At 43.6% G+C, this 27,004-nt stretch overlaps 1 protein-coding gene across 1 annotated transcript in view; it reads right to left on the reverse strand.

The window, feature by feature from the left end:
• Nucleotides 1-15,598, reverse strand: part of LOC145358923 (tight junction protein ZO-3-like) — an 87,886-nt gene extending 72,288 nt beyond the window's left edge. The window contains exon 1 of the mRNA XM_080213299.1: nt 15,444-15,598. The gene's annotated coding sequence lies outside the window, so the exon portion shown is untranslated. The remainder of the gene's footprint in view (nt 1-15,443) is intronic.
• Nucleotides 15,599-27,004: the final 11,406 nt, after the last annotated feature.

Genomic DNA, 27,004 nt, shown 5'->3' on the forward strand with positions numbered 1-27,004 from the left:
GGCCAACATTTATTGCCCACCCGAATCGCCCTTCAGCTGAGTGGCTTACTAAGCATTTCAGAGGGCAGTTCAGAATCAACCCCATTGCTGTGGTCCTGGAGTCACATGTAGGCCAGACCAGGTAAGGTTGGCAGATTTCCTTCCCTAAAGAACATTAGTGAACCAGATGGGTTTTTATAAGAATTGGCATTGGTCACCATTAGACTTTTCAAAATTCTTATTGAAATCAAATTTCACCATCTGCTATGGTATGAATTGAATCCAGATCCCCAGAGCATTACCCTGAGTCTCTGGATTACTAGTCCAGTGACAATACTACCATGCCACTGCCTTCCCTAAACAAATGGTCATGAATACTGACTGTGGTCCTCGCTGTACCTCTCATTGAATTATGTTGACCTCCAGCCTGAATGGGAGAGTGGAGCAGTTTGGTGAACAGAAAGAAATGGTAGGAGCCTTTTCCTCCACAGGCAGGGTTTTTATTTAGCACTGGAGCTGTCGCTACCTCAGCAATCTTAGAGGATTGTAGGTTTAGAGGTGGTTATAGAGAGTAAGGACACGGAGGGGTTCAAAAACAAACATGAGAGTTTTAAATTTCGAGCCCTTAGTGAATCAGGAACTAATTGATTGACTAATTAGTTCAATTAGTCAATTAATAGTGAACACAGGGGTGATGGGACTTTGCGCAAGTCAGAGTACGAGCAGTAGAGTTTTGGATGACCTTGAATTGATAGAGGGGGTAGGATGTGGTACCATTAGAACAGTCATGTCTAGAGGTTACAAAGACATAGATAAGGGTTTCAGCGGCAAAAGATCTGATGGAGACAGGTAAAGTTAGATCTTAGCAAAGATAATGAAATGTGGTCAGAAGCTCATCCGAATCAAATCCGGGGATACCAAGGATTTGAGCAATCTGGGTTTCACCTCAGACGGTGACCAGGGAGAGGGATGCACTCAATGGCCATGGAAGGGAGATTGTGATGGGTGCTGAAAACAATGACGTTCCAAGATTTAGTTTGAAGGAAATTTCTACTTGTCCAGTATTAGATGCCAGACAAGCAGCTGATCATTTCAAGGCTCTGGAAGCTGAGGCTTTTCAGCATATTTGTGGAACATAGCATTGTATTTTTGGGTGATGTTGCCAAGAGGCAGCAGGTAGGTGAGAAATAGGAGGCGGCCAAGGAGAACTGAAGCTCCCTTTTCTCCCCATCAGGCTATACACAAAGGATTGTTTCTCCCTGCCAGCAATCTGTTCCATCTTTCCTGTCACTTAAATGTAAAGCTAGGATCTGAGATCCTTCTAGTTCTACCAGCTCTTACTGCGTAACCTAGCAACAACCCCAGAGGGTTTCCTGAAGTCAGTTGTGGGTAAAACCAATGGGGAAACAAACATGTGCATTGAGCGTGTACATTGCAAAGATTTAGCTGCAGTCTAAAGCCTCCCATTGTTCTGAATTAGCATTCAGACAAAGTGATTTAGAATCATAGAAACCCTATGGGGGTATAGAAAGGAGGCCATACAGCCTAACCAACAACAATCCCACCTAGGTCCTATCCCAATAACCCCACATATTTATCTCGCTAATCCCTCTCACCTACGCATCCAGGACGCTAAGGGGCAATTTAGAATGGCCTATGCACCTAACCCACCATCTTTGGAGTGTGGGAGGAAACAGGAGCACCCGGAGGAAACCCATGCAGAAACGGGGATAATGTGCAAACTCATGGACAGTGACCCAAGTTGGGAATTGAATCCGGGTTCCTAGAGCTGTGAGGCAGCAGTGCTGACCAGTGCTCTGCCCTCTATGATTGCTGAAGGGCTCCTGCTCACTGGCTGTGTCTGTTCTGTCTCTGTTGTGGCAATTTTGCATTAGGAAAATAAGATGAAATATCTAATAGCAGCTCAGTCACTTGAACTCTCCTGAACTTGTGTCTCTATTGAAGTGAATAGATGCGGAAATGAGGAGAGATATTTAGCAGCTGTATTTAACAAGCTGAGTCAATATCCCCAGTTTTACTCTTGCATCTAAACTTAGCTCTTTCATACACTCCTTACAGTCTCTCCAGTGTTTCAATCATGATAATTAGCAGCATTTTCTGTTTCCGTTTCACCTGCGCACTTGTACGCTGTGCTGATTCTTGCTGGGTGCCATTCCAAAACCCCAACACTCACTCTCGGTAACTTGCCTGGATACGTCACCTTTAATACAAGAGAACATCCCAAGGCATTTGTCTGAAGGCTAACTGGTGTTAACATTCGTGGGAGAGTTAAGAACGGAGGAAAATAATTTGGTGGCGGCTAGAGGAATTTCACAGTAACGTCATTGCAATGTTAATGTAAGCCTTACTTGTGACTAACAAATAAACTTTTTTAAAAAGACAAGGGGCTGATTATCAAAGGCACAGAAGTGATTATTCAGCTGAAGGAGGTTGCAGAACGGACAGCATGAGAATCATAGAATCCCTACAGTGCAAAAAGAGGCCATTCAGCCCATCAACCATGTCCTGACAACAATCCCATCCAAACCCTATTCCCATAACCCCATATATTTACCTGGCTACCCTCTGACACTAAAGGGCAAGTTAGCATGGCCAATTCACCTAACCCGCACATCTTTGGACTGTGAGGAGAAACCGGAAAATCAGGAAGAAACCTGAACTGGCATGGACAGGTTTTGAGAATTGTGGTCCCAGAGATGATCCTGGGATTCCGATGCCCCTGGCATATTTCAAATGAACAGTTCCGTAAGTTCCTTAAGGAGTTGGTTAGCACTGCTGCCTCACAGCACCAGGGACCTAGGTTCGAATCCCAGCTTGGGTTACTGTCTGTGTGGAGTCTGCACATTCTCCCTGCTCTGCTTGTGTTTCCTGTCACAGTCCAAAAGACCAGGCACGCTGAATTCTCCTTCCGTGTACCCGAACAGGCGCCAGGGTGTGGCGACTCGGGGATTTTCACAGTAACTTCATTACAGTGTTAATGTAAGCCTACTTGTGACACTAATATATAAACCTTAAATTTTAGCTAGTTAAGGGGCCTGTCTGCTCCCAAATTTAATTTTGTCAAATCTTTTTTCCTAGTCAGCTGGAACAGATTGATACATGTCAGCGCGCAACTATCAAGTTCGCCGCAGGGCTAAAATAAATTTCTTTGCAGTTAACTAGGTAACAAATCTGCCATTAGCACTGGTCTTCATCCTGTTGTGCAAGACCAGTGCCCACTGGTTCCAGCTCCATGCCCTTCACAACAGCTGTCTGCTCTAATCGGCAAGGCAACAGCAGGCCCCAACACGGCTGCCATCCGCATTTGACGTTGGTACCAGGCAGGCAGCCCAGCACCTCTAACCGGGCACCAAGCTCACCTCCCTGGCTAATTACATTTAAAAAGTGCATCATGAGAGTGGCGTAACCCGGACACAGGGCAGACCCGGAGTTCAGCTGGGTATTGAAAACCTGGCCCCATGTTTCAAGTCCATTGCCTTTCATCAGAACTCATTGCTGTGTCAATAAACTAGTATCATTGTGCTGCATGAATTAGGTAGCACTGTAATATATGTAATGTTCCAGCTTTGCCTGATAGCACTCCTACGCATTGCCTGAATGTTTTACTTTGTTAATGGTATCATAAAATTGCAATTTGTTGTTGTAATAAAGTGTATTAATGTTTTTATGCTGCAATACAATGTATCAGTGTGTTGCAACGCCAGTTTTTTCTTATTACGTAGAATGTGGGCGTCACTGGCAAGGCCAGCATTTGTTGCCTATCCCTAATTGCTCTTGAAGGCAGTGGTGAGCTGCTTTATTGAGCCACTGCAATCCAGGTGGTGTATACACCCTGGTTTGTTTCAGCTGAAACTCTTTGTTATAAAGCTATGGGTCTAAAACCCATTCCAGGATTTGAAAACACAATCTGGATTGTTGTTCCAGTGTAAAACTGGAAGGATGCATGAGCAGAGGAGCAATCTTTCAGATAAAACTTTAAACTGAGGCTTTGTTTGTCCATTCAGGAAGATGTAAAAGATTCAACAAACATTTCATTTAAAATCTGTAGGCCTTTCGCATGGCTATAATGCAATGTGTTACTGTTATAATGTGTTAATGCTATAATGCGGAGTGTTACTGTTGTAATATATTAATGCTGTAATGCAGTGTGTTACTGTTGTAACATGTTAAAGCTGTAATACAGAGCATTGTTGTTGTAATGTGTTAATGCTGTAATGCAGTGCCATTACTGTTGTAATATATTAATGCTGTTACAGTGTTACTGTTGTAATATATTAATGATGTAATGCAGTGTGTTACTGTTGTAATGTGTTAATGCTGTTGTACAGTGCCATTACTGTTGTAATGTGTCAAAGCTGTAATGCAGTGTATTACCATTGCAACGTGTTAATGCTGCAGTATATTACTGTTGTAATGCGTTAATACTGTAATGCAGACCATTACTGTTGTAATGTGTCAAAGCTGTAATGCAGTGCATTACCATTGCAACGTGTTAATGCTGCAGTATATTACTGTTGTAATGTGTTAATACTGTAATGCAGACCATTACTGTTGTAACGTGTTAATGCTGTAATGCAGTGTGTTATTGTAATGTGCAATAGTCGACAGCGCAGTGTGTTAGTGCAGTACTTGGTGTTAGTGCAGTAGCATAACGTGTTAGTGTGGTAGTGTAGTGTTATTGCAGTAGTGCAGTGTGTTAGTGTGAAAGTGTAATATTAGTGCAATAATGCAGTATGTTAATGCGATAGCGCAGTGTTAGCATGGTAGTATAGTATTAGTGCAGTTGCGCAGTGTGTTAATGCTGCTTTCCTTCCCAATGTTCTTGGTTAGGTGTGAAAACAGGGATGATGAGTGATAACTCCTGGACACTCTCCGATAGTGCCTGCTGGCCAGAGCTCGTGTAGATTTTCAGTCAGGGTATGATTTAGTTTAATTCCAATGGACCCCATAGCCAAATAACATGTACCAGGCATAAAGCTGTGACCTTCTAAGTCAATGTAAGATGTTAGTCATGGCTCAGTGGCAACATTCATCTCCCAGTCTAGAGATTTCAGCACATTTTCCAGGTTGGCACTTCATTGCAGGGCTGCAGGAGCACTAGACTGGCTGAGGCACTGACTTCCAGCTGAGACATGGCATTATTTCAAGGCCAATATTTATCCCACAGCAAACCCCTGTAAAAAAAAATCAAATCTCACTGCTGATTTTCTGACCTTGCTGTGTGTAAATTATCTGCCATGCTTTCTATAGCACCACAGGGCAACATTTCCATCAGTAATTAACCAGCTGTAAAGCACTTCAGAACATGCTGAGCTTGGGAGAGCCACCACATATATTCAAATTTCTTTCTGGGATGCATTTCCTGTGCAAAATTTCGTTAAGTATTTTGAAAGTCAGGAAGACTAAGTGAGTTTTAATAAAGGTTTGCAAAAGCTTTAAACTGATTATAAGATGCTGTGATATGTGTGTGTCACCCTTGCTTTTTCCAAATATCCAAACCACAAATGAGTTAAAGTGTAGTTTTCCACATTTACAAATCCAATTAGTGAAACAACAGCAGTCTATAACTAGCAGCATTTAATTCCGTCCAGCTTGAATTTTAAACCAGTAAATTATCTGAATAATGTTAATCCTCTTTTAAAAGTTCACAGAGGTTTTCAGCTTGCTGTGAAACTGAGTTTCCAGGCTTGGTAGCCAAGCAGAAACCTTTGAGCAGTCAGACTGGTTCAACAGGAACAGCAGCATAACTAAATAGTTGGTAATTCTGGAGAATTACTCTGGTGCCATTAGCTCTCACAGTCACTGGTTTTGTTCCCATCATTAGTCTGCTATAATTCTATAGACCGGAAATGGTTGTCAGACCAATTTCCAACCTCAATCAGCAGATGTGAATATCTCTGGCTAATTGCTGGTTTAGCCATTCACAAGATCAAGTTGGACCCAATCGGCCCTGCTCATTTCTGGCAAACGTTGCTCACTAGGTCCTTAGACAGCACCTTCCAAACTCACAACCACTTCCATCTAGAAGGACAAGGGTTCCCCTCCAAGCCACTCACCATTCTGACTTGGAAATATATCGCCATTCTTTCAGTCACTGGTTCAAAATCCTGAAATTCCTTCCCTAACGGCATTGTGGGTCAACCCACAACACAGGGACTGCAGCGATTCAAGAAGGCAGCTTACAATCATCATCTCAAGGGCAACTAAGGGTGGGCAATAAATATTGGCCAGCCAGTGGCACCCATGCCCATGAATGAATAAACAAAAACCTATTCTAAGATTGTCCTGCAATGCAAGAATAACAAGTTGGTTTTCTCTATTGTAAAATGTCTTCTTAAACCTTGTTTTTCTTGTCTCCTTCAGTGACAAGAGCAAGGATTTCATCGCATTCGTTGTCACTAAGGTTGAGACCATCTTCCCAGTTACCTCTGCCTCATCCTTTCCTCCACCTCAATCGCCAGACTTAACATCCACCAAAGCTCCTCTCTACCTGTGCCCTGAACTCACATCCTATTTCCCCATATGCTCATCCCCTTATCCATAATTCTCACGGCTGCTCCCTTGACACTGAACTTGCTTTCCTGGTCACCATGCTACTCGATATCATTAACACTTCTCTCTCCTCAGGTACTTTCCCCCACTCTTTAAAATCTGCCGCCATCCACCTTCTTCTCAAAATTCCATGACCGTTCTGCCTTTGTAAAACCGCCGCTCCATCTCCAACCTTCATTTATACTCCAAATCTTTGATTTGCTGTTGTATCCCAAATCTGTGCTCATCTTTCCTGGGACTCTGCTTAAAACCCTGTACTCTGGTTTCCAGCCTTGTGTACAAACATCTCCAATCAAAGTTATAACTGACACCTTATGTGACTCAAACAGTGGTAAACTATCCCTCCTCATCCTTGACCTGCCTTTGTCTTGGTTGACTACTCACACCTGTCCACCCTTGCCAGTCTGATTGAGGGTGCCTTGTCTGGTTCTGATCATGCCTATCCAGTCTTGGCTCAAGAACCACTTATAAGGTCTTCTCTTTCTGCTCCCTTAGTTACCTGTGGTGTCCCCCTCGGATCTGTCCTTGGTCCCCCTCTTATTGACATATGCTGCTATTCATTGCATCATCCTGAAAACACAGTGTCAGGTTCTACATGTGAGTCATAGAATCCCTACAGTACAGGAGATAGCCATTTGGCCCATCGAGTCTGTTCTGACCACAATCCCCCCCCAGGCCCTATTCCTGTAACCTCTCACGTTTACCAGCTAATTCCCCTGACGCTAGGATCAATTTAGCACCGCCAATTAACCTAACACACACATCTTTGGACTGTGGGAGGAAACCGGAGAATACAAAGGAAATACACGCAGACATGGGGAGAATATACAAACTCCACATAGACAGCCACCTGAGGCTGGAATTGAACCTGGGTCCCTGGCGCTATGAGGCAACAGAGCTAACCACTGTCCACTGCTGGTAATACCCAACTGTCCCTCACAACCATCTCTCTCAACCCCTCCCCTGCTCTCAACTTAACAGACAAATATGTAAGGCATCTGGGATTTGGTAAGCAGAAATGTCCTCCAGTTAATTATTGGGAAAACTGATGCCATTGTCTTTGGTTTTTGCCACAAACTCCGTTCCCCTGCTGCCCCCAGAATCCCCCTCTCTGGAAAACATATGAGGCTAAACCAAACTGCAATCTTGATGTTATATTTGACATTGAGATGAACTTAATTGGCTATGTATCCATGCCATCATAAGATTACCTATCTTAATCTCACTAGTATTGCCCCAGGCCCCTATTTTAAGCTTATCTATTGCTGAAACCCTCATATAAGCTTTTGTTATCGTAGAAATCATAGAAACCCTACAGTACAGAAAGAGGCCATTCCGCCCATCAAGCCTGCACTGACCACAATCCCACACTGGCCCAACCCCCATATCCCTAAATATTTACCTACTAATCCCTCTAATTTATGCATGTCAGGACACTAAGGGCACTTTTAGCATAGCTAATCAACCTAACCCGCACATCTTTGGACTGTGGGAGGAAACCGGAGCACCCAGAGGGAAAGCATGTGGACACGAGGAGAATGTGCAAACTCCACACAGACAGTGACCCAAGCCGGGAATCGAACCCAGGTCCATGGAGCTGTGAAGCAGCAGTGCTAACTGCTGTGCTACCGTGCCGCCCCATGTTACTAAGCCAATGTACTCCAGGGTGGCTTCCAATCTCCCATGCTCTGTCAACTTGAGGTCATCAAAAATTTTACTTGCACCAAGTTCCTTTCACCTATCATCCCTGTTCTCACCTTAACTTACATTAGCTTACATTAACTCCTGGTTAGGCAATTAGGATTTGAAAACTCATCCATGATCTCAAATTCCTGTCATAGAAAATTCTGTCATTAACCTTGCCGACAAAGGGAGCACTGTTGTCGTCTGGCATATTGTCCCCTACCTCGCGGAGGCTGAGTGCCAACTCTCATATACTTCCTCTTACCTCCCACTGAACCATGACCACACCACTGAATATCAAGCCATTATCTCCAACACTGTCACCGAACTCATTTCCTTCGGGTGCCTTCCCCCTCCACAGCTTCCAACCTCTGTCTCCCAAACCCAGACAGCTTACTTCTATCTACATCCCAAAATTCACAAAAAGGATTGTCCTGCTAGGCCCATTGTGTCAGCATGCTCCTGCCCCATTGAACTTATTTCCTCTTACCTTGACTCCATCCTCACTCCCCTGGTCCATTCCCTACCCGTCTACATCCAAGATTCCTCTGATGCCCTGTGTCATATTGACAGTCGTGATGTGGAGCTGCCGGCGTTGGACTGGGGTAAACACAGTAAGAAGTCTCACAACACCAGGTTAAAGTCCAACCAATATATTTGATAGTAAACTCACAAGCTTGTGAGTTTACTATCAAATAAATTGGTTGGACTTTAACCTGGTGTTGTGAGACTTCTTATCATGTTGACAGATCCAGTTCACAGGTCCTAACCATCTCCTATTCACCATGGGTGTGCCATCTCTGTACACCTCCATCCCATGCCAGGACAGTCTCAGAACTCTTAGCTTCTTTCCTGAAAAGAGGCCTGAACAATTCCCATTCACCACCACTCTCCTCTGCCTGGCTGAACTTGCTCTGTCACTCAACAACTTCTCCTTTATCTCATCCCACTTTCTCCAAATCAAGGGAGTAGTAATGGGTACCCACATGGGTCCTAGCTACGCTTGTCTTTTTATGGGGTATGTGGAACATTCCTTGTTCCAGGCCTACCCAAGTCCCCTCCCACAGCTCCTTAGCCGGTACATCGATGACAATTTTGGTGCTGCTTCATGCTCTCATCTAGACCTCATAATTCATCAACTTCACTTCCAGTTTCCACTTCTCCATCGCCTTCACCTGGTCCGTCTCAGCCACTTCCCTTCCCTTCCTTGACCTTTGTCTCCATTTCCAGCAATAGAACATCACCAATATCCATTACTAGCCCACTAACTCTCACAGCTACCTGGACTACAGCCCTTCACACCCTACATCCTGTAAGGACTCCATCCCTTTCTCTCAGCTCCTTCGCCTCCATCACATTTGTTCTGATGGTGCACTTTCCAAAGTGAGACTTCTAATATGTGCCCCTTTTTCCTCAATCGTGGATTTCCATCTACACTTGTCAACAAGGCCCTCAACAGTAGCAGTCCATTTCCTGTGTCACAACCCTCACCCCCTCTCCTCCTTCCCAGAACAAGGATAGAGTTCCCCTTGTTCTCACATTTTACCCCACCAGCTTCCGCATGCAAAGCATAATCCTCTGCCACTTTCACCAACTCCGGCGTGATGTCATCACCAAACACATCTTCACTTCACTCCTTCTGTTAGCACTCCACAGAGACCATTCCCTCCAGGATAACCTAGTCCACTCCTCCACTATATCCAACACCTCTCCCGTCATTCATTGCACCTTTCCATGCAATCGCAGAAGGTATAACACCTGTCCCTTTACCGCTTCTAAGCTCACTATCCCAGCTCAAAAACATTCACTCCAGGTTAAGCAGCATTTGGTGTATTGCATTCACTGCTCCTAATGTGGTCTCCTCTATATCAGAGAAACCAAGTGTAGACTGGCTGATCACTTTGCTAGCACCTTTGATCTGTGCACAATCAGGACCCTGACCTTCCGGTTACTTGCTATTTTAACACATACTCCTGTTCTCATGCCCACATGTCTATCCTTGGCCTGCTGCAATGTTCCAGTGAAGCTCAATGCAAACTGGCAGAACAGCATCTCATCTCCAGCTAGGCACTTTACAGCCTTCCATTCTCAACATCAAATTCAACAACTTCAGATGATTTGCTCTATCTCACCTTGACTCTTTTGTTTTCATTGTGTTTTATTTATTTTTTTTGCTGTTCTCTACCTTTTATTTCTTTATTGTCTTTCTTCATTTTTCTTCCCCCCCCCCACTCTTTTCCCCCTACTTTATCCCCTTCCCTTTTCTCCCCCTTTGCTTCCCCTTTTCTAAATTTGATCTCTGTCCCATCTATTCCCCCCCTCCCCGCCCCACAATCTTCATCTGTCATAGTTTACCTTCTCATTTTAGCTTCTCTGTCGTTTGGTTATTCACACCTTTTATTCCCTCTGTGGACAGCTGTTGGCAGTTTTTTCCCCAGGTTTCTGTGGCTATGACTCATCTTTCATTCCCTCACCCTACAGTATAAATATCTCCCACTTTCTATGCCTTTTAGTTTTGACGAAGAGTCATCTGGACTTGAAACGTCAGCTCTTTTCTCTCTTTACAGATGCTGCCAGACCTGCTGAGATTTTCCAGCATTTTCCCTTTTGGTCTCAAATTCTTCCCTGCCCTTCCCTATCTCTGTAAATGCCACCAGCCGTACAACCCAACAAAGGATCTGTTCCTCCAATCTTAACCTCGTGTACATCCTTGAATTTAATTGTTTAATGATTAGTGGCCGTAGCTTCAGCTATCAAAGTCCTAAGCTCTAGAATACCCTCTCTGAACCTGCCTGCTTCTTGGCCTCTCTTTCCTCTTATAACATCTCCCACACTGAGCAAGCTTTCTACCTGCCCTAATCTCTCTCTAGCGGCTCAGCAAAAAATTTGGTTTTACATAGAAACATATATAGAAAATAGAAGCAGGAGTAGGCCATTCGGCCCTTCCAATCTGCTGTGCCATTCATTTCGATCACGGCTGATCACCAAATTCAGTACCTGATCCCACCTTCCTGCCCTAAATCCCTTCAGCCCTTTAGTTTTATAACTCTATTGTGAAGTTTCCCTGGTATGTGTATGTATTAAAGGTACAATATATACTTAAGCTGCTGTTGTTTTCCATGTTATGCCTATGTTAAGATGTGTTAAAACACTTGGACAGTAACACTACCAACGGGAATTTCCTCCTTCTCAGTGATTCAGTACTGCCACTGGCAAGCATAGACCACTACAGCCAAATCGTATCGCTGGAGTGAAGTGTGAGGAGTTTGAACAGCAGTGTCAGTGATCTTACTGACACCATTTTCCACAACTCATACTGCTTTGGCATGAGGTAAAGTATTAGAGGTGATGCCGTGAATAATAGATTGGAGTGATAATAGAATGGACATGGACAGGATATTTCCACTAGTCAGAAAAGCCAGGACCAGAAGGCACAACCTCAGGCTAAAGGGACGATCCTTTAAAACGGAGATAAGGAGGAATTTCTTCAGCCAGAGGGTGGTGAATCTGTGGAACTCTTTGCCGCAGAAGGCTGTGGAGGCCAGGTCATTGAGTGTCTTTACAACAGAGATAGATGGCTTCTAGATTGATAAGGGGATCAGGGGTTATGGGGATGAGAAAAATTTCAGCCATGATTGAATGGCGGTGCGGACTCGATGGGTCGAGTGGCCTAATTCTGCTCCTAAGGCTGATGGTCTGTGCTGCCAATGATAAGCCTCAGCTACAAACAGCAAATGTTGGACAGTTGCACGTAGTTTTCCATCACTGCTACAGGCCTTGTAGTTGACTTTACACGTTCACACTGTTGGCAATAGCTCGGTGAAAAAACATACGTTGCAGGAAGCCTTTGTGGATTTAAAGACCTTTTTTATTCTGCAATTATTATAGTGCCACTTGATCTTTGATGCACTGCAATGCCAACAGTTGAATGTATGACAGATCCTCGATGCCTTACTGAATGTATCTGGTGAATAACTAACACATTCAGATTAAAAAGATCCCTGGTTCAAACGCTGGCCTGTGAGGAGTTAGGTGTGATGTGGAGATGCTGGCGTTGGACTGGGGTAAGCACAGTAAGTTAGGTGCTCAGTGTGGTGCCTGATGAACCACATAGGCTCAGTGTCTTTGAGCACTAGGGGACTGGGGAATTCAGTAGCTAACTACCTATTCCTGCTGCAAAGTTTGTGCATGTAGGTGTTGGGTGTGGTTCCCCAGCCCCTACTCCCATATATAGTTGAACAACCTGCTGAGAGCCACTGCCAGGCTCATTAAAGCACTGTGAAACACTGGAGGATAAATTGTAACCTGGCATCTTTGGGGAGAGAGGAACTGAATGCGGGAGTGGAGTTGTTGAATGTGTGAACTGGAGTATGTATTTTGGAGAGCCATCATGATCTTCCCTAAAGCCATAAGCTTAACATAAGACCCAGATCATTTTGAATCCAAGCTTTTGATACACCAGAACCAGTCAGTGTCCGGTACATAAGAAACATGTCAGACATGACATCGGGTTTGTTCAGTGTGTCATTCCCAATAAACTCTTGATAAATCCCATCATGGCAGATGGTGAAATTTGAATTCTGGAATAAAAATCTAGTGATGACCATTATTAATTGTCATTAAAAACCCATCCGGTTCGCCAGTTCTTTCAGGGAAGGAAATCTGCCATCCTTACCTGGTCTGGCCTATGTGTCCTGAACCGCAGCAATGTGTTTGACTCTTAAATGCCCTCGAAATGGTCTAGTAAACCACTCAATTAGGGATGGGCAACAAATGTTGGCCCAGCCAGCGATGTTTACACCCATGAATTAATACAAAAAATTGTACACTTAACCCAGTATCATAGAATCACGGAATCCTACAGTGCAAAAGGAGGCCATTCAGCCCATCAAGTCTGCACTGACCACAATCCCATCCAGGTCCTCTCCCCACAACCCCATGTATTTATCCTAGCTAGTCCCCCTGACACTAAGGGGAAACTCAGCATGGCCAATCCACCTAGCCTGCACATTTTTGGACGGTGAGAGGAAACAGGAGCACCCGGAGGAAACCCACCAGACACAGGCAGAATGTGCAAACTCCACACAGACAGTGATCCAGGCCGGGAATCAACCCTGGGGCTGTGAGGCAGCAGTGCTAACCACTGTGCCAGCCCTTTACTTAAAGTATACTTTAAGCGGTGGATAGAGGAGAGCCGGTAGATGTGGTCTTTCTTGATTTTCAGAAGGCGTTTGACAAGGTGCCTCACAAGAGGTTATTGCAGAAGGTCAGGGGACATGGAGTTGGGGGTAGGGTGTTAGCGTGGATAGAGGATTGGTTGTCAAATAGGAGGCAGAGAGTGGGGGTCAATGGGTGCTATTCGGATTGGCGGATGGTGACTAGTGGAGTGCCCCAGGGGTCGGTGCTGGGGCCTCAGCTTTTTACCATTTATACAGATGATCTGGAGGAGGGAACCGAGTGTAGGGTGTCAAAATTTGCTGATGACACCAAGATTGGAGGAACGGCAAATTGTGCGGAGGGTGTGGAGAGTCTACAGAAGGATCTAGATAGGCTGGGCGAATGGGCCAGGAAATGGCAAATGGAATTTAATGTTGGCAAGTGCGAGGTGGTCCACTTTGGTAGGAATAATGGTAGGAAGGATTATTACTTACGTGGCGAAAAACTGCAGCAGGCGACGGTGCAGAGGGACCTTGGGGTCCTTGTGCATGAGTCGCAAAAACCCAGATTGCAGGTGCAGCAGGTGGTCAGGAAGGCGAATGGGATGCTGGCCTTCATAGCGAGGGGGATTGAATATAAAAGTAGGGAGGTCTTGCTGCAGCTGTATAGGGCATTGGTGAGGCTGCAGCTGGAGTACTGTGTGCAGTTTTGGGCGCCGTACTTACGCAAGGATATTTTGGCCTTGGAGGGAGTGCAGAGGAGGTTTACTAGGCTGATACCGGAGTTGAGGGGGTTGAGCTATGAGGAGAGGCTGAATAAACTAGGCTTGTACTTGTTAGAGTTTAGAAGAATGAGGGGAGATCTCATTGAGACGTATAAGATGATGAATGGGATGGATAGGATAGAGGTGGAGAGACTCTTCCCGCTCAGAAAGGATAGTAGGAGTAGGGGGCACAGACTCAAGATAAAGGGGCGGCGGTTTAGAACGGAGTTGAGGAGGAACTTCTTCACTCAAAGGGTGGTGAATCTCTGGAATTCTCTGCCCGTTGAAGTGGTGGAGGCTGCCTCGCTAAATATTTTTAAGACGCGGGTTGATGGGTTTTTGATAAGAGAGGGGATTAAGGGTTATGGGGAGAGGGTGGGAATGTGGAACTGAGACACGACAGATCAGCCATGATCTTATTGAATGGCGGGGCAGGCTCGAAGGGCTAGATGGCCTACTCCTGCTCCTATTTCTTATGTTCTTATGTTCTTAATGTGTAACAAAGACAGAAATGCGGGAGAAACTCAGCAGGTCTGGCAGCATCTGTGAAGAGAGAACAGAACCAATATTTGGAATCTGGGTGACCCTTTGTCTTGACTTGAGTTTCTCCAGTATTTTCTGTTTTTGTTTCAGATTCCAGCATCTGTGGTATTTTGCCTATATACTTTAATGTGTGATTCACTGCTTGTCTAGCATTAAAGTTCAGCGTCTCAAATTGTCTCTGCCTTTGACAGACCTGTAACCAGCAGTATTTCGATCCATTATTCTTTAACTCTAAATGCTCTATTCAGATTCCACACAGATACAATCTGTTTGATCAAAAACAAGGTTCTGAAACGAGACATGGAGTACTTTAAAATAAGCCAATTGCTTTTACATTAGATTGTCTAAATGACATGATACTAAGGGTTGGTCTTAAGCACATGGTACGAGATATTTCAAACAGTAGTTATAAACTGCTAGAGCCAAACTCTGAAAACCATCTCATGATTTATATTTTAAATCATCGATCTATCATTGGATTGAGATCACTATTTTATTTGGTTCCTCAAACTATTGACAATGATTACACTGACATTTCACCATTGAATTTTAATGGATAAGGAAACATAACCACAAAACTGTTTAAATATGATTAGATATGCCCCGATATTACCCATTTTAAAACTTTGTAAAATGTGGTCACCAAAATAAAAATCTCAACAGTGGTTCCTACTATCTTTTGAGATTTTTTTTCACATTCTTGTCCAGGTGCTGCTTTCTCTGAAAGGTAATAGTTTTCACTCACCAAGAATGAAGGCCCCCGTACGTATGGAAAGTATGGAAATCCTGCAGTTCGACGTTTAAATCCTCGCTAGAGTTAAAATGTTTTCCTCATTCTTAGTTTTCTGGCACTTATCAATATACTGGAAGGAACTGAGAGAGAGAGAGCACCCGCCCGGCCTTAGGTTAGGTAAAGTAGTAGGCGGATAACTCTCTCCTCATTACCCTACAGCTAGGTGTCAGGTTAACAAAGAGCTTAACCCTTTGTGGTGCTCAGAACCGAGAGTCCAGGCTTTTGCTCTGGAGTGTTTGCTGGATGCCCTCTTAGACTTATTATTGTCCCACTGGGCAGAACATGTCATTTGCATGGACACCAGGCCCCCCAAAGCAACTTGTCCATTGAGCCTATCCTGTTATATAATCATAGAATCCCTACAGTGCAGAAGGAAGCCATTTGGCCCATCGAATCTGCACCGACCACAATCTCATCCAAGCCCTATCCCCACAACCCCATGTATTTACCCTGCCTCGTCTTCCTGTCACTAAGGGGCAACTTAGCATGGCCAATCCACTTAACCTGCACATCTTTGTAGCGTGGGAGGAAACTGGAGTACCTGGAAGAAACCCATGCAGACATGGGGAGAACATGCCAACTCCACACAGACAGTGACCTAAGCCGGGAATGGAACTCGGTTCCCTGGCGCTATGAGGCAGCAGTGCTAACCACTGTGCCGCCCCAATATAATATTGAAGGGGAATGCCTGGTGTTTGTGTGTAATTGTATAAATTATTTAGATTACAAATTAACTGATCATTTTCCCATTATTTAATGCTTAATTCACATTGGTTCCAAGTCATGTTAATCTATCCTGGCACTTTGTGAAATCTGTATGTTAACACATGCCCTCAGCCCCCAACAGTGCTATAAAATCTCCTAGGAGAGGCAAAAAAACAACAACATAAGCCTTACAGTCATTCAGAAAATGTTCTCTCTGATGGTCCAAAGGAGATCCTAGTGCCTGGGTAATGACCCTTGGTAACCCACCTATGTGGAAACATTTACACACTCAGAGACCCATGTAACAATCCTTCCGGCTGCTTGGCATGAATCTGTGCCGCACGTGCTGACAGTCTTCAGCTATTGAATGGCAAACACTGCAATCTGGGCTGGATGGTTAAATGCAGCGTCCAGTGTGGCACTGAGCCATACAGGCCGGGAAAGCACCAGCCTTTACCCCTGCTCTGAGCTGAGGCTGTCAACCTGCAAAGGGCACAGCATTCACCTTCAGTGAGCCAGTTCAGAAAGTCCAGAAAAATCAGCCCAGGTTCCTGCTTCTCGATCTCTGTTCAGTGACCCACTCCCTGCTGCCATCCTAAATTTGGATCCAGATTTGGCTGCTATAATTTCACACAATTAAATATCCTGTTGACTCCCACTGCCTCTTCTTCAAGATGGTGCTGGAATGTGGCGACTTCCTACAAGCTGTCCCCAGCGTACCCTCTAATTCTACCTTTTGCTCTCATTCTACACTTTTACAATTCTACTTTAACTCTTACAAACACCTTAGCAAAGTTGATCTTTCTCTATACCCTAGCTATGACTGTAACACTACATTCTGCACTTTCTCGTTTCCTTCTCTAAGAATAGTGTGTTTTGTCTGTATAGCATAAGAAATAATACTTTTCATTGTAGTCCAATAATAAATCATATCAAATCAAGTCAAATCAGTCTCATACATGGAGAAAGAACACATTGGAAAATTAATAAGAATAACTGATGTCTGTGGAACCAACGGCCCAGAATGAATCATATCTTCACACAACAATGTGAGAAAGCAAAAACAGAATATAAAATAGTTTAATAAAATGAGGATTAAAAAAGCAATGGTTGCAATGATGAAGAATGAATTTCGTGTGGGTTAACCATATCTTACAAATCATAATGTTGATTTTCAGAGCTAAATGTTACAAAACAATAATTTATGCTTTCTACAGATTTGTTTTAATTCATGGTTTCTTCAAAGATTTTTAATCTTTTTGTTCTAAGTTATGTTGAGAAAGGTTAATGGACTCAGTGGGCGGCATGGTAGCACAGTGGTTCGCACTGCTGCCTCACAGCGCCAGATGCCTGGGTTCAAATCCCGCTTAGGTCACTGTCTGTGCAGTCTGTATGTTCTCCCCAGTTTGTGCGGGTTATCTCTGGTTTCCTTCCACAGTCCAAAAGATGTGCTGGCTAGGTACCTTGGCCATGCTAAAATTCTCCTTCAATGTACCTGAACAGGCGTCGGCAACTAGGGGATTTTCACAGTAACTTCATTGCAATATTAATGTAAGCCTATTTGTGACATTAATAAATAAACTTTGAACAGTGTGAAAACTATGTTGCGTTCGAGGGGTTGGAAGACAATTATGACCAGGTCATTCCTTGTTGCTATGCTCGATATTAGCATGGCTCCCTCTATGGGTTTGATGTCTTTATTACCCCACTGACAAGGATAGAGGATGGAGGTGCTGAAATTCCTTTAGCAGAGGGTTGCTACATCAGCCCAAGGTGACTCAATGCACAGCCATCAGCCATAGAACAGCGTGTGGGAGGAATGCATAGGCAGTCAAAGTTCAAACAACAGGGAGCATGGGGCATTGGGGTGCAGGAGGTTGCGGAGGTAGGATGGAGAAAAATGGGAAGCGTTCCAATCACTGAACCCAAAGCCAAAATAACAAAATTTACTGAATGAGCCCCAAATGAAGAACTCATCAGCAAGATTCCACTTTTTTGTGACTTTTACTTTATGACTTAAAAGCAATGCGAATTAAGCATTAAATAATGGGAAAATGATGTTAATTTGTATTCTAAATAGTTGACTTCACTTTTATGGCTTTACATAGCTACAATTTCCACAATGTGCTGCTCTTTATTCACATAAGGTAGGTCAGGAATCCTAACTGACAACAACTTCCATCTCCATGTTTCACAGGTGCCATTATCATCTGGAAGCCACAGTTCTATGAATCCTCTCTTCCCCAGGTCACAAGCTGATGGCTCAGCTTTTCACTTCCCTAATCTCACTTTCTATCTTGCTTCAGCCTCCCCTCCACCCCATTAGGGCCATCTGCCACATTCCTACACACTATCTGCCTTTCCAATCTCTTAATGGATACTCTTAGCACCATTCCTAGCCTTTATCATCATCATCATTTACATTACTTTTGTCTTTTAGTCTATGTCAGCCCTATCAATTACAGCATCCCAACCCCCTCACAGTATAAACCTTGTCCTATTTTCTTTGTCTTTAGCTCTGACAAAGGATTATCCTGACTTGAAATGTTGGCTCTGTTCTCTCCCTCCACAGATGCTGTCAGACCTGCTGACAGTTTCCAACATTTCCTGTTTTCTTTTTCAGATTCCAGCATCCTCTTATTTGCCTTTTCAACCAACCCTGGTTCACAGTTTGACCACTTCTGGGAAAACACCCAGCTCTCAGTATTTCTAAGCCACTCACACAGCTTTCTGGGTTTTAGGATTTTTTTCAGCCCACTTGCACATTGCCTCCAATAGCACCTGTCTACTTTATTGCCAAGCAGAATAATAGACCTGTTTCTGGGGGTGATTTGCTGCTTCTCCTTACAAAATCTATCCTCCTTCTATCTTCAACACTGAGCCACATGAGGAGATATCCGGACAAAAGGGGAAAAGGCTAATTACAACAATATTAGGCAGGAACTGAAGAATGCAGATTGGGGGCAGATGTTTGAGATCATCAACATCTGCATGTGGGTGGCTTTCAAGTGCAAGTTGATAGGGATTCAGGACTGGCACATTCCTGAAAGGTTGAAGGATAAGTATGGCAAGTTTCGGGAACCTTGGACAATGAGAGATAGTGTGAGCCTAGTCACAGAGAAAAGGGAAGCATTTGTCAAGGCTAGGAGCTGGGAACACACGAAGTGTGGAATACAAGGAAAGTAGAAAGAAACTTAAGCAAGGAGTAAGGTGGGCGAAAAGGGGTCATGAGAAAGCATTGGCCAGCAGGATTTCGGAAAATCCCAAGGTTTTTTAAACATATATAAAGAGCAAGAGAGTAGCCAGAGAGAGGGTTGGCCCACTCAAGGACAAGGGGGGGAATCTATGCATGGAGCCAGAGGAAATCTGTGAGATATTAAATGAGTACTTTGCATCAGTGTTCACCAAAGAGAAGGACGTGGTGGATGATAAATCTGGGAAAGGATGTGTAGATAGTTTGAGTCATGTTGAGATCAAAAAGGAGGATGTATTGGGGTTCTTGGGAAACATTAAGGTAAACAAGTCCCCAGAGCCTGATGGGATACATAAGAGAGAGGCAAGGGAGGAAATTGCTGGGGCCTTGAAAGAAATCTTTGTATCTTCACTGGCGACAGGGGAGGTCTCAGAGTATTGGTGTATAGCCAATGTTGTTCCTTTGTTTAAGAAGGGTAGCAAGAATAATTCAGGTCATTACAGCCAGGTGAGCCTTACATCAGTGATAGGGAAATTATTGGAAAGAATTCTTTGAGTCAGGATTTACTCCCACTTGGAAATAAATGGACTTCAGTTAGGCCTTTGACAATGTCCTTCACCTTCTGCATCAGTCTGCCATGAAGTTCCATGGGATCAGAGGTGAGTGGCAAGGTGGATACAGAACTGGCTCAGTCATAGAAGATAAAGAGTAGCAGTGGAAGGGTGTGTTTCTGAATGGAGCACTGTGACAAGTAGTATTTCTCAGGGATCAGTGCTGGGACCTTTGCTGTTTGTAATATTTATAAATGATTTGGAAGAAAATGTAACTGGTTTGTTTAGTAAGTTTGAGGATGACACAAAGGTTGGAGGATTTGCAGATAACGATGAGAACCATCAGAGGATACAGCAGGATATAGGTCGGTTGGAGGCTTGGGCAGAGAGATGACAGATGGAGCTTAATCCAGACAAATGTGAGGTAATGCATTTTGGAAGGTCTAATACAGTTAGGAAATATACAGTAAATGGCAGAACCCTTAAAGCATATTGATAGGCAGAGGGATCTGTGTGTACAGGTGCACAAGTCACTGAAAGTGGCAACACAGGTGGAGAAGGTAGTCAAGAAGTCATACAGTATGCTTGCCTTCATTGGCTGGGGCATTGAGTTTAAAAATTGGCAAGTCATGTTACAGCTTTATAGAACCTTATTTAGGCCGCACTTCGAATATAGTATTCAATTCTAGTCGCCACACTACCAGAAGGATGTGCAAGCTTTGGAGAGGGCACAGAAAAAATTTACTACGGTGTTGCCTGACATGGAGGGCATTAGCTGTGAAGAGAGTTGGAGAAACTTGGTTTGTTCTCACTGAAATGACAGAGATTGAGGGGCAACCTGATAGAAGTCTACAAGATAATGAGGGGCATGGACAGTCAGAGTGGATAGTCAGAAGCTTTTTCCCAGGGTGGAAGAGTCAATTACTAGGGGGCACAGGTTTAAGGTGTGACGGGCAAGGTTTAAAGGTGATGTACGAGGCACATTTTATATACAGAGAGTGGTGGGTGCCTGGAACTCGTTGCCGGGGGAAGTAGTGGAAACAGATACGATAGTGAGTTTTAAGGGGTGTCTTGACAAACACATGAATAGGATGGGAATAGAAGGATATGGTCCCTGGAAGGGTAGGGGGTTTTAGTTCAGTAGGGCAGCGTGGTTGGTGCAGGCTTGGAGGGCTGAAGGGCCTGTTCCTGCGCTGTAATTTTCTTTGTTTTCTGTTCTAAAAGCTTGGTCATGTTGGCAAGTTTTAAGGGGTGTTTCAAAAGAGCAAAGTGAAGTAGAGAGAACAAGGGAGGGAACTCTTGAATTTGGATCCAAAGCAGCCGAAGGCAATTCTTTCAGTGATGAAATGACACTGATGCTGGGAATTCTCAGGCCAGAACTGGAAGAGACAGAATCTCAAAGAGTTGTTGAGAGAATGGGGGTGGGGAGGCTGGAGGAGATTACAGAGATAGGGAGAGATTTGAAATCGAGAGTGAGATTTTTGAAATCCAGCCATTGCTGGGGCAGTAATCATTGTATGTTAGCGAGCACAGAAGTGTTAGGACTTGGCCAAACATAGTTTGAATGGCTGTACCATTGGGCTCAGCCTTTTCTGAGCTGGGGATTGGGAAATTGGTCAATGTATCTGTTTCTAATAACTATCCAATGCCCCCTCCAACCTCCCCACACTCCTCCCCCTGCCTCGCTCGATGGAAGATGCATGAATGGATATCGATTAAGGACAGAATTGGGTTTGGCTGTGATGTTCCACTACAATTCAATAACCTGCCAGGAGTCAGAGTCAAGGGTCAAAAGTGAATGTTAAATTTGATAGCAAAGGGAGCTTAGTGTCAACTGAACCCCCAGCAAGCTGCCATCAACTTCAGGAAAGAACAAAGGAGAGAAATGGTGATATTAAACAAATATATTGAGAGAATGAGACAAAGGATGGAGACATTCAAAGAAATGGAGCTTTAGAATTCTATATTTAAATATTCTGAAAAACAACAAAGCAAACGATATATAGGGAAGTGACAGAAAAATTATTCAGGAATGTGAAACTGCTTAATAACAAAGAATATTCAATGTGTCAGGGTAGCATTCCTGCTGGGATCACAATCTGCTGCTTATTACATGTTCCATTTATAAACAATACAAAATGTGACTTTCACTCTTCAAATCATGTGCACTGCTCTTGGAAACATTTCAATCAAATGGTTTAATTCATTCCTTTATTTCAACCTTGATGCATTTAAATGAAACCATTCCAAGGTGTGGAAGATGGGAAAGTGATTAATCCATTCCCAGTACTACAGCTGGAATTCTCCAGCCATTTGCGCCCTGCTGCCAGCGAGGATGGAGAATTTGGCACTCAACCAAATATCCAATCACTGCAGCAGGACCAGAGAATCCAAGCTGTGGGAGAGGTCGGAGAATCCAGCCCTACATGTTTGAAAGGCAAACCTCCACCACTAGACAAGAACTGTGACCTTGGGGCTGCAACTGGCCCCCAAATTAGGTGAAAAGCTCAGACTGATTTCACGTAAAGACAATCTATTTGGATGAAGCATCACAAAGTGTTCATTGACTATGGAACTGAACTCAAAAATTATAGAGATTGCTGCACAGGAGGCATCTACTCAGTTCAAGCCTTTCCAACATAGAGTTATCTTTGTTGACCTATCTCCTCCCAGCGAAGCTGGACATAGGTGACAAAATTCATTTTTGCCTCCGATATATCAAGTTTGGCCTTTGACTGACTGAGGAAAACAGTGTTTGAGGATCAGGATTTCGAACCAGTGTCTGAGTGGCCAGATTATGCTCAAACTCTATTTTCCAGTTTTTTGATGACACCATCATAGTGGGTTGGACCTCAAATGATGATGAGGTGGAATGCATGAAAGCGATAGAGAACCTGGTGAAATGGTGTGAAGACGATAATCTCTCCCTTGATGTCAATAAAATGAAGGAGATAGTCACTGACTTCAGGAAGTTAAGAAGAGGCCATGCCCCCTGTCTACATCAATGGAGATGAAGTGGAAATGGTTGAGAACTTCAATTCCTAGGTGTCCAGATCACCACCAACCTGTCCTGGTCCCTCTACGTTGATGCTATATTTAAGAAAGCCCACCAACTTTCTCAGGAGGCTAAGGGAATTTGGCATGTCCACTGTGATTCGCAGCAAGTTTTACAGATGCACATAGAAAGTATCTTTCTGGATGTATCACAGCTCTGTATGGCACCTGCTCTGACCAAGACCACAAGAAACTACAAAGGGTTGTGAACGTAGCCCTGTCCATCATGCAGACCAGCCTCCCATCTATTGATATAATAAGTCAAATCAAATCAAAAACCTGTGATTAATGTCATGGTATACTGGGCAGTAGTGATCTCCCTCCCTGTAGCCCACTGAGCTAAACTTCCTCTAAAGCCACCGCTGCCATTGCCCTGAATTGCACATTCTTTCTGATTCTTTCCATCCAGTTCCCTCCGATGCCCTCCCTGAGCTCACCTTCCCACGAGACACAATTCCTGCTGTCTCATCCCTATTCTCACCAAAATGATGGACAGGATGGGAATGAATTCAAATAGTCCTGATCTTTCCTTTCATTACCTGTCTGTCAAGAGAAAGATTTTTTTTTCATTTTTGAGTTCCTCCTTTATAAGTGGTGGCTTATTTTCCCCAACCCTTAAATATGGGCTGTTTCAATCCTCTGATGGAAAATTTCTTCAGAGGGGGAGTTGACTGTTGTATTTCTAGGGACGAGACTGCCACCAGGGAAGAAGGGTTGAGTTAGCTTTGAAGGTACAAGTTCCAATGTTCCTGTAGTTTACAGTTTTTATGAGGGGACAGGGTTCTTTCTGCTGCCATCTGCCAGATGATAAGATAGTCAACACCATTGGCTGCTTGCTTGGAGCTACAGTTTCTCCTTAGAGATCAAACTGTAACTGCCTGAGTTCAGGTCCACAAGACAATATTACAAGTTCCAGCAGCTTGGGAATTGTCATTTGACATACTTCCTACCACTTCTCCTCAATATTAGACAAGGGACGTATTTGCCCAAGACAGGAGTCTTGAGGTGTCAGCGTTCCTTTTATTCTTGGAGACTGGTTTCAGTTTGACTAAACAAGGCCCCCACCTGAAAGTGACTGTGTGTTGAACAGGTAATGCTTAAGCCATCAGCACCAGATCGGAGATTAGGGGCGAGATTTTCTGGCTGCGCGCACCCCAAGGCTGGAAAATCCCATCCAAGGTCAATGGATATTTTCATAGTCCTGTTCCACTCACTACGATTCCCATGGCAGCTGGGATGGGAAAACTCCAGTGTAGCAGTTGCAAACAGCCTTTGTTCATAGCTGGTTAGGGCAGACATGTTGTCTACGAGACCATTTTGTTGGCTTGGCTAGAATATTTATGCAATACAAAGAGTGTTACATTCCAGAAGGTGTGAGGTGTTGGCCTTTCTTCATTTTCAAACTGCTCAGAAACTTCCAGAAATTAGCATGTGATCAGCTGGAGCCATTTTGTCAGCTCAGCAACTGCCTATTTTGTTTAAACAGAGAGAGAAAAAAATTTTTATAAAGTAATTCAGCTGACAGATATTTATATATTTTTCTTCTCATATCAACTGGAACATTTACTGTCACAGTTTCAGGTTGTAGCAAGCTTAATACATCAGATGTGAGGTGAATTCATAAATGTTGATTAAAATTAATTTGATGAGGTCTTGGTTTGACAAGACTCATAAATCAAAAAAAGAACATTTATGTTTGAATTCACTTTTGTTTGCTTTCTAATTTCAACTTTCTCACCTCCTCTTGTTGATCGTTAACACAAAAACATGAGGAATAATTGGCTCTTAAAAAAGTTTAATATAGTCAAATGTCCCAAAGTGGTTCACAAGGCAGTTACCAGGCAAAATCTGATGCTGAGCCACTCAGGGAAACACTCAGAGAGATGATCAAAAGTTTGGTCAAGGAGATAGTTTCTAAGGAGCATCTTAAAGAAGTTTGAGAGGCTCAGAGATTTGGGGATGGAATGCCAGAGCTTAAGATCTAGGCAGCTGAAGGCATGACTGCCAATGGTGGACTGGTTAAAATCAGAGATAAGCAAGAGGCCAGAGATGAAGGAATGAGAGTTCGTAGGAGGTTCTGGAGCTGGAGAAGTTTACTGAGATAGGGAGGGATTTGAACATGAGGTTGAGAATTTTAAACTTGAGCTTGTTAGATTGGGAGTCAATGTCGCAGGATTGATGGGTGATGGAGACTTATGTGAATTAGTGTATGATTTAAGACTTTCGGATATGGATTCCATTTGAGTATTCTACATATCCTTTCCTGTATCTCACCCAGTGACCATTCTTTATCTATTAGCCAAGATAGTGACTATTCACAGATTAATGCGTGCAACATGATTGATCCCAATGCCATTCTTAAGCAAATTTCTGATATACACTTTTTAGCCAGAGGCTCTGTATAGTAACCAGGAGCAGGGAGATAGGTAACTTGTTGACATTCACTATTCAAGTTTAAGCACCATGACGTTGGCTGATTCTTATGGGTGGCACCATTGCACGGTGGTTAGCACTGCTGCCTCACAGTGCCAAGGTTCCAGGTTCAATTCTGGCCTTGGCTCACCGTCTGTGTGGAGATTTTACATTCTCTCTGTGTCAGCGTGGGTTTCCTCCGTGTGCTCTAGTTTCCTCCCACACTCCAGAAATGTGCTGGTTATGCTGACTGGTCATGCTAAATTGCTCCTTAGTGAGAGGGGGATTAGCAGGGTAAATATGTGGGGTTACAGGGATAGGGCCAGGATGGGATTGTCGTTGGTGCATGGGCTGAATGGCCTCCTTCTGCACTGTCAAGATTCTATGAAGTTGTACAATAATGAAACATCAATACCTTCTGGAGGGGAGAATAAGAACACCGAAGAAGGAAATTAAAAGAAAAATAAAAGGGAAATGCTTGAAGCACACCGTGCAGAGAACAACTCTTTTTTTGGAGGTTCGGCCCTTCTTCAGAACAGATTCAATAACTTCTAAACATTTGAATTAGGAGCATGAATAGGCCACTTGGCTGCTTGAGCCTGCTTCACCGTTCAATTCATGAGGGATCTAACTGTAACCTCAGCCCCACATTCTTACCTACCCCCAAATAACCTTTCACCATCTTGTTAATCAAGAATCTATAACTCTGGCTTAAAAAATATTCAAAGATTCTGTTCCTGTTGCCTTCTGAAGAGATCTCCTGAGACTGACAACCCTCTGAGAGGAAAATATTCTCCTCATTACCATATTAAGTGAGCAACTTCTTATTTTAAAACAGTGACCCTTAGTTCCAGATTATCCGACAAGTGGAAACATCCGCTCCCTATCCATCCTGCCAATATCTCTCAGAATCTTCAAGATTTCGATCAAGTTGCCTCTTCTAAACTCTAGTGAATACAATCCTAACCTCTCCAACTTTTCTTCATAAGGCAACTGGCTCAGCCCTGGCTTTAGTTTAGTAAACTAACCTATTATCTACATGAATCTCCTGTATACTTTGAAGATTTCCTGTTTTTGATCCAGATTTTCAGCCTTTGCAGGTATTTTTTTTTGCCCTTATTGAAGAAACAAAAAGGTTGGTTTGACAAAGAAAATATGCATCCAATACCGAACTGCACAACAAAACATTACATAATTAATCCCAATGCACACAGTCAGTTTCTACAAAAGAAGCTGATCTAACAGTTGAGAAGCAGGTCCCCAGCCCCTCATGAAATGTGCTGCAAAATGGTGTATAGGATGACTTCACACTGTTATTAAAGCACTGATAATTACAATGTGTACTTGCTCGTCTGCAACCTTATTATTAGCTCTGGAACTGACAGGGTTTCCAGAAAATACAACATACTGGGGTTGATTCTCTCAAGGAGATTCTGGGAAGGTGTCTGTAAATCGAAGGGTGAGTTCAAGAATTAAAAAAAAAATTCAGTTTCTTTAGCCGATCTGAGCTGAGACAACAATGGTATGTTACAATTGGCTTGAGTTGGGGAGGAGAAACCAGACAGGAGCAAGGAATTTATAGTGAACATCTATAAAAC

Source organism: Carcharhinus amblyrhynchos, chromosome 26 (assembly GCF_965287045.1).
Source record: "Carcharhinus amblyrhynchos chromosome 26, sCarAmb.v2.hapA, whole genome shotgun sequence".
NCBI lineage: Eukaryota > Metazoa > Chordata > Chondrichthyes > Carcharhiniformes > Carcharhinidae > Carcharhinus > Carcharhinus amblyrhynchos.